This window comes from Orycteropus afer, unplaced genomic scaffold, assembly GCF_000298275.1.
Source record: "Orycteropus afer afer isolate SDZICR_OR568_19922 unplaced genomic scaffold, OryAfe1.0 scaffold00054, whole genome shotgun sequence".
Taxonomy (NCBI): domain Eukaryota; kingdom Metazoa; phylum Chordata; class Mammalia; order Tubulidentata; family Orycteropodidae; genus Orycteropus; species Orycteropus afer.
Genome location: NW_006921641.1, coordinates 4859981 through 4869140, shown reverse-complemented (window position 1 = coordinate 4869140; position 9160 = coordinate 4859981).

The window sequence follows — 9160 nt, the reverse complement described above, 5'->3', positions numbered from 1 at the left end:
ACTTTGGTATCCTCCTCAGGGAGGGGAGCCTAAACCTTCCCGATGGCCTAACCTTCATCTTCCTTATACTGGGGCATACATAGAAGGTAAAAGATTGGTGTGGGTAGATAGAAAAATAGTTCCTTTTAACTCTCTCCCTTTCTTAGAGAGATTAAAACGATCAGGGCCTAGATGTAAAACTACTGCACAGAGACATACTCTAATCAAGCAATGGAACAGTTATTTTAAGAAACTAAAAGGCCACAAGTATATGTTGCTGGACTATGTAGACCCATCTGCACCCCCAGACTGGTGGTAATTCAGAGAATGGTGCCAACCACAAGGTTGGGTCACACATTCTGGCCCCATGTTGTATTCTTCACCCTGACCATTTTTTCATGGTTTAGTTAACCTTCTTGTCTAGCACATTTTATTTTTATAATGTTAAAGATAGATAAGTTAGATAAGATAAGACATAAGCTTAGTTTATAAGTTTAATAATAGTTTTATAAGTTTTGGAAAGCTAATAGCCCACAGCCATGTACCTAGAATTGTGGGTTTGTCATTTTGCTTTGTCATTTGTAATCTGCAATACAGTATAAAATAAAGAAGGCCACTTCATTATGTGGCGCACATCTTCATCTTGTGTGAGTGTGTCTCCATCATCTCACCGAAGCCACCTCTCCCTCCAGAGACCCACAGCTGAGGCTGGACCTCGGCAGAAATGGACAATTTTTTCAGAAACACAAGACCTACCTAAGCTAGCATTGACTGAGGTAGAAAATTTGAACAGAATTATAAGAAAGGAAGAAATGAGTAGGTCATAAAAAGACTCCCAAAAACAACAACAACAACAAAAAATCCTGGCCCAGAAGGCTTCATTGGAGAATTCTATCAAACATTCAGAGGAGAGGTGACACCTATTCTACTCAAGCTGTTCCAGAACATAGAAAAGGATGGCATACTCCCAAATTCATTCTATGAAGCAAGCATAACTCTGATACCAAAACCAGGCAAACACACCACTAAAAAGCAAAACTACAGACCAATATCCTTCATGAATATAGATGCAAAAATCAAAAAAATCCTAGCCAATAGAATCCAACCCTATATCAAAAAAATAATATAGCATGACCAAGTGGGATTCATACCAGGTATGCAAGGATGGCTCAATATTAAAAAAAAAAACAATCAGTGTAATACAGCACATAAATAAAACAAAGGAAAAGAACCACATGATCATATCAACTGATGCTGAAAAGGCATTTGATAAAATCCAACACCCATACCTAATAAAAAATAGGAATAAAAAAAAAAAAAAACCTAACTCACTGCCATCAAGTCAATTCCAACTCATAGTGACCCCCTCCTTGGATTTCTGGGGGATAAATCTTCACAGAAGTGGATTGTCCAGTCTTCCTTCCATGGAGTGGCTGGTGGGTTGAACTGCCAACCTTCCGGTTAGCAGTCAAATGTCTTAGGCACTACACCACTAGAGCTCCTTGAAAAACAGGAATAGAGGGGTATATATGCAAAGCCAACAGCCAACAACATAATAAAGGGCATATATGCAAGTCATGGTATTTTCAATCACCTCACATGCATGTGAGAGCTGGAAAATGAATAAGAAAGACTGAAGAAGAGTTGATGCTTTTGAGTTGTGGTGTTGGCAAAGAATGCTGAAAGTACCATGGACTGCTACAAGAACTAACAAATCTGTCCTGGAAGAAGTGTGGCTGGAATGGTCCTTGGAAGCAAGAATGGCCAGACTTTATCTGGCCTACTTTGGTCAGGTTGTAAGAAGGAACCATTCCCTGGAGAAGGATATCATGCTTGGTAAAGTGGAGGGTCAATGAAAAAGGGGAAGGCCCTCAACAAGATAGAGTGACACAGTGGCTGCAACAATGTGCTCAAGTACAGCAAGAATCATGGAGCTGACACAGGATCAGGTGGTGTTTCATTCTATTGTACAAGATGTTGCTATGAGTCAGAGATGACTTGGTGGCACCTAACAACAAGCATGCAAAACCAACAGTTAATATTATTCTCATGGAGAGATACTGAAAGCATTCCCCTGTGAATGGGAACCAGGAAGGGATGCCTTCTATCACCACTTCTATTCAACATCGTATTGGAAGTCCTAGCCAAAGCAATAAGGCAAGAAAGAGAAATAAAAGGCATCCAATTTGTCAAAGAGGAAGTAAAACTATTTGTATTTGCAGATGACATCATCCTGTATGTAGAAAACCCAAGAGACTCAGCAAGAAAACTACTGGAAATAACCAAGAGTTCAGCAAAGTGGCAGGATACAAGATCAACATACAAAATAAAATTAGTTGGTTTCTCTACATCAACAAAGAGATCTCTGAAAAGGAAATAAGGAAAACAATACCATTTATAGTAGCTATCAAGAAGATAAAATAAATAGGAATAAATCTCACCAGGAACACAAAAGACTTAATACAAAGAAAACTACAAAACTCTACCTCAAGAAACCATGAGACCTACTTAAATGGAAGAATATGCCATGCTCATGGTCAGGAAAACTGAATATGTGAAAATGTCAATACTACCTAAAGCAATCTGTAGATTCAGTGCAATCTCAATACAAATTCCATCAACATTCTTTAAAGACATGGAAAAACCAATCACCAATTTTATATGGAAAAGAAAGAGAGCTCGAATAACAAAGGACTTCATTCCTAAGGTGTCTGAGCCATTAGTAGTCATGTTGGAATTGGGTTGCTGCAATTTTCTATTGACTTTAATCACAGGGCATGATAATATTAAGAGATGCCCTAAGGGATCACTTGTATTTTAGATATACTGTATTTTTTCATAAATGACACATTCCTTCTACTTTTTTGCCAACCTCTCCCTTCCCTAAGATGTATTCTCATAAGCACCACTATGCCATTTCTTTTACAAGGTGCTTTAAAAACTAAAATGAAATAAATAGTGTAGCATGTTTATGAAAATATATCCTACAGGAAGGGAGCAGTAAGCAAACAAACAGAAGATGTGTGTTATTTGTGAAAAATGTTATACTCTTCTTAACCTCTATTATGTAATATCAATCTGATTTGCCTTTGGTAATCAACAATAAAAGATCAATAGCATGAGCCAGTATGGTAACTCTCTTCTCTTCTTGTTTACCCAGAGGCATGCAGACCCCAAAGTGGCTGGGTGACATTTTTAACTTCTAGTTCAATGAAATCAGTGTTGTGTCTCCTGGTAGGAGCCTCTTTGGAACTAAAGCCTCTAGACCCACAGAGCATAGGGTCACAAGGACAAGAAGCAAAAATTTTGTGAGTATGTCACCAGGCATAATAGCAGGGGTGACACTCCCATTTCTACTCCTTGATTCTTAGACCCATGAATCTTGGCTGTAGGAGAAATAGCACTGTATATTGGACACTGGTTTAGAGAATATACAGCCACCAGCCACTCTTCGGAAGGAAAATGGGTCAATCTACTTCTGTAGTGATACTGCCTCAGAAACCCAAGGAGGGGTTGCTATGAGTTGGCTCTGACTCAATCTGAGAACACTGCACCAGCCCTGAAAGATATTACCGCCTAGCTGTTGTCACAATTCAATCATTCAATTGAGCCAGCTGATTCAGGATAATGAGAAATATGGTAAGACCAGTGAATTCCCCGAGCATGGACTCAATGCCACACTTCATTTGCTGTGAAGTGAGTTCTTTGATCTGAGACAATGTTGTATATTAATGATATTGTTCGATAATTTCCACATTCTGTTGGATCGCCTTTCTTTGAAATGGGCATAAATATGGATCTCTTCCAGTCAGTTGGCCACATAGCTATCTTCCAAATTACTTGGCATAGATGAATAAGTGCCTCCAGCACTGCATCCCTCTTTTGAAACATCTCAGTGGGTATTATATCATTTCCTGGAGCCTTGTTTTTCACCAATTCCTTCAGTGCAGTTTTGACCTCTTCCTTCAGTGCTATTGATTCTTGATACTATGCCAGCTCCTGAAATAGTTGAATATCAACCAATTCTTTTTGGTACAGTGACTCTGAGTATTCTTTTGATGCATCATTCAATATTTTGCCCATGGAAACTTTCAATATTGGAACTTGAATTTTTCCTTCAGTTCTTTCAGTTTGAGAAATGCCAAGCATGTTCTTCCCTTTTGGCTTTCTAACTCCAGGTCTTTGCACATTCCATTGTAATAACTGGCTTTGTCTTCTTGAGCTGCTCTTTGAAATCTTGTGTTCAGCTCTTCTATCTTCTCATTCCTTCAATTTGCTTTAGCTACTCTCCATTCAAGATCAAGTTTCAGAGTCTCTTTTGACATCCATTTTTCTCTTTTCTTCCTTTCCTGTCTTTTTAATGACATTTTGCTTTCTTCATGTACAATGTTCATGATATCATCCCACAACTCCTCTGGTTTTTGATCATTAGTGTTCAATGCTCAAATCTGTTCTTCAGATGGTATATGGCCTTGGGGATAGAAATAACACTGCATCATATGATAGAATTTTGCAAAACCAATGACAAGTCCCTTAGGTCAGAAGGCACTCAAAATACAGCTGGGGAAGAGCTGCCTCATCAGAGTAGAACCAACCTTAATGATATGGATAAAGTAAAGCTCTCAGGACCTCCACTTGCTGATGTGGGACAACTCAACTTGAGGAGAAACAGTTGCAAACATCCATTAATAATCAAAACATGTAATGTACAAAGTATGAATCTAGGAAAATTGGAAGTTGTTAATAATGAAATGGAACACACAAAGATTCATGTCCTAGGCTTTAGTGAGCTGAAATGGACTGGTTTTGGCCATTTTGAATCAGACAACCATATGATCTACTATGCTGGGAATGACAATGTGAAGAGGAATGGTGTGGCATTCATCAACATGAAGAATGCTTCAAGATCTGTCCTGAAGTACAATGCTGTCAGTGATAGGATAATATCCAAATGCTTACAAGGAAGACCAGTTAATACTACCATTATTCAAATTTATGCACCAACCACCAAAGTCAAAGATGAAATTGAATCAATAAAAATTGATTTTTATCAACTTCTGCAGTCTGAAATTGACCAAACATGCAATCAAGCTGTGTTAATTATCACTGGTGACTGGAATGCAAAAGTTAGAAACAAAGAAGAATCACCTGTAGTTGGAAATTTTGGCCTCGGTGACAGAAATAACATTGGAGATTTCATGATATAATTTTGCAAGACCATGACTTATTCATTGCAAATACCTTTTTTCAAAAACACAAATGCTGGCTATACACATGGAATTCACCAGATGGAGTACACAGGAATCAGATCAACTACATCTGTGCAAGAGGTGATGGAAAAGCTCAATATCTTCAGCCAAAACAAGGTCCGGAGGTGATTGTGGAATAGACCATTAACTGCTCATATGCAAGTTCAAGTTCAAGTTGAAGACAATTAAAACAAGTCCACAAGAGCCAAAATATGACTTTGATTGTGTTGTTTTTGTTATGTGCCATTGAGTCAGTCCTGACTCATAGCGACCCCTCCTTGGGTTCCTGAAGTGGTATCACTATGGAAGTAGATTGCCCAACCTTGCTTCCGAGGAGTGGCCGGTGGGTTTGAACCATCAGCCTTCTTGTTAGCAGTCAAGTGCCTTAAAATTATGTTACCAGGACCTTGATTATATCCCTCCTGAATTTAGAGACCATCTAAAGAACAGATTTGATGCACTGAATACCAATGACTGAAAACCAGTCATTGTGGGATAAATTCAAGAACATCATCCATGAAGAAAGCAAGAGATCATTAGAAAGACAGGAAAAGAAGAAAAGACCAAAATAGATGTCAGCAGAGACTCTGAAACTTGTCCTTGAGTAAAGAGTAGTTGAAGCAAATGGAAGAAATGACAAGATAAAAGAGCTGAACAGAAGATTTCAAAGAGTAGCTCAAAAAGACAAAGTCAATTATTGTAATGAAATGTGCAAAGACCAGGAGTTAGAATACCAAAAGGGAAGATCATGCTTCGCATTCTCTAGCTGAAAGAACTGAAGAAAAAATTTAAGCCTCGAGTTGCAACATTGAAAGATTCTATGGAAAAAATACTGAATGATGCAGGAAATATCAAAAGAAGATGGAAGGAATACACAGAGTCACTGTACCAAAAAGAATTGGTCACTGTTCATCCATTTCAGGAGGTGGCATATGATCAAAAACCAATGGTACTGAAGGAAGAAGTCGAAGCTGCACTGGAGGTATTGGCAAAGAACAAGCCTCCAGGAATTGACAGAATAGCCATTGAGATGTTTCAATAAAGGGATGCCATGATGGAAGCACTCACTTGGCTATGCCAGGAGATTTGGAAGAGAGCTACCTGGCCAACTGACTGGAAGAGATCCATATTTGTGATAATTCCAAAAAAAGGTGATCCAACAGAATGTGGAAATTATCAAGAAATATAATTAATATCATATGCAAGTAAAATTTTGCTGAAGATAACTCAAAAATGGTTGAAGCATTATACTGACAAGGAACTTCCAGAAATTCAAGCTAGATTCAGAAGAGGATCTGGAATGAGGGATATCATTGCTGATGTTAGATGTATCTTGGCTGAAAACAAAGAATACTGAAAAGATGTTTACCTGTGTTTTGTGGACTATGCAATGACATTTGACTATATGGATCATAACAAATTATGGATAACATTGGGAAGAATGGAATTCCAGAACACTTAATTGTTCTTATGAGGAACCTGTACATAGACCAAGAGGCAGTTTTTCAGGCAGAACAAGGGCATACTGCATGGTTTAAAATCAGAAAACATGTGCATCAGGGCTGTATCATTTCACCGTACTCAGTCAATCTGTGTTTGGCAAATCATCTAAGACACTGAACAAGATGAAAAAGAACACAGCTTCGGGACTGAAGAAAGATTCATTAACAGCCAGCAATATGCAGATGATACAACTTTGCTTGGTGCAAGCAAAGAAGATTTGAAGCACTTAGTGGTGAACATCAAAGACTACAGCCTTCAGTATGGATTACACCTCAACATAAAGAAAACAAAAACCCTCTTGACTGGTCCAATAAGCAATGATAAACAGAGAAAAGATTGAAGATATCAAGGATTTCATTTTCCTTTGATCCACAATCAACACCCATTGAAGCAGTAGCCAAGAAATCACAGGACATACTGTATTGGGCAAAATCTGCTGCAGAAGACTTCTTTAAAACCAGGGGTAGGAGAAGAAGGGACAGAACACTGCAAAAAAAAAAAAAAAGACTTCTTTAAAGTACTGAAAAAAGAAGGTCATTTTGAAGACTAAGGTGTGCCTGACCCAAACCATTGTCTTTTCAATAGCCTCATATTCATGTGAAAGCTGAACAATGAATAAGTAAGACCACAGAAGAATTGATGCATTTGAATCATGGTGTTGGTGAAGAGTATTGAATATATCATATACTGTGGACTGCCAGAAGAAGGAATAAATGCTCTTTAGAAGCAAGAATGGCCAGACTTCATTTCTCGTACTTTGGTCAAGTTGTCAGGAGGGACCAGTCCCTGGAGAAGAATATTATGCTTGGTAAAGTGGAGAGTGAGCAAAAAAGGCGACAACCCTCAATGAGATGGATTGACACAGTGGCTGTAACAATCAGCTCAAGCATAACAGTGATTGTGAGGATGGCACATGTCTGGGCAGTATTTGGTTCTATTGTACACAGGGTCAATATGAGTCAAAACCAACTTGACAATGCCAAACAACAGCAACAAAATAGTAAACTTAAATGCCCATCAGCGGATAAATGGATAAATAAACTATGGTACATACACACAATGGAATACTACTCAACATTAAAGAGTAACAATGAATCTGCAAAACATCTTATAACGTGGATGAACCTAGAGGATATGCTCAGTGAAATCAATCACAAAAGGACACATGCTGTATGTGATCACTGTTGTAAAAAGTCAAGAAAAGGTTTTCCATGCAAAAAGAAATATTATTTGATAGTTACCAGGGGTGGGAGAGGAAAAGAGGGTAAACCACTAACTAGAGGGTAACAATCTCACTGCTGTTGAGTTGCATCTGATTCACATAGAACCTTTCTTGGGTTTCTGAGGCGGTATCACTATGGAAGTAGACGTATATGAACTTAGGTGAAGGGGAAGGCAACATACAATAGGGAATATGTCAGCCCAAAACGATAAAGGAAAGGAAGACACTGGGAGCAGTCTAAGTATTAAAGATGAGGTAAATATTAATTCATACCCAATCCTGCAATCACAGTAATAACAATAATCAATACTCTAAGAGTGAATATATAGACAGACATGTAAGATGAAATAAAAGGTATGGGAAAGAGACTGGGACTATACCCATGGATATGTATAAAAAATGTGTTGTTGTTGTTGCTAGGTGCCGTCCAATCGTTTCCAACTCATAGCGACACCATGCACAGCAGAATGAAACACCACCCAATCCCGCGCCAGCTCCACGATCCTTGCTATATTTGAGCTCATTGTCACAGCCACCATGTCATTCCATCTGGTCAAGGCCTTCCCCTCCTTCGTCAACCCTCCACCTTACCAAGCATGACATCCTTCTCCAGGAAATGGTCCCCTCTGACAACATGACCAAAGTAGGTGAGACAAAGTCTGGCCATCCTCTCTTCCAAGGAGCATCTCGGCTGCACTTCCTCCAGGACAGATCTGTTAGTTCTTTTGGCAGTCCATGGAACCTTCAGCATTCTTCACCAGCACCACAACTCAAAAGCATCAACTCTTCTTCGGTCTTCCTTATTTGTTGTCCAGCTCTCACATACATACAAGGCGATTGGAAATATCATGGCTTGTGTTAGGCACACCTTAGTCCTCAAGGAAACATCCTTGCTCCTCAGCACTTGAAACCGTTCCTTTGCAGTTGACCTGACCAGTGCTATATGTTGTCTAATGTCCTGATTGTTGCTTCCATTGGCTTCGATTGTAGAACCAAGCAACATGAATTCTTCGACAACCTCAATCTTTTCTCCATTTATCGTGTTGCTGCTTATTGGTCCAGTTGTGAGGATTTTTGTCTTCTTTATATTGAGATGTAATCCATACTGCAGACTGTGTTCCTCAATCTTCATCAGTAAGTGCCTCAAGTCATCCTCACTTTCAGCAAGGAAAGTTGTATTGTCTGCGTATCTCAGGTTGTTAATGAT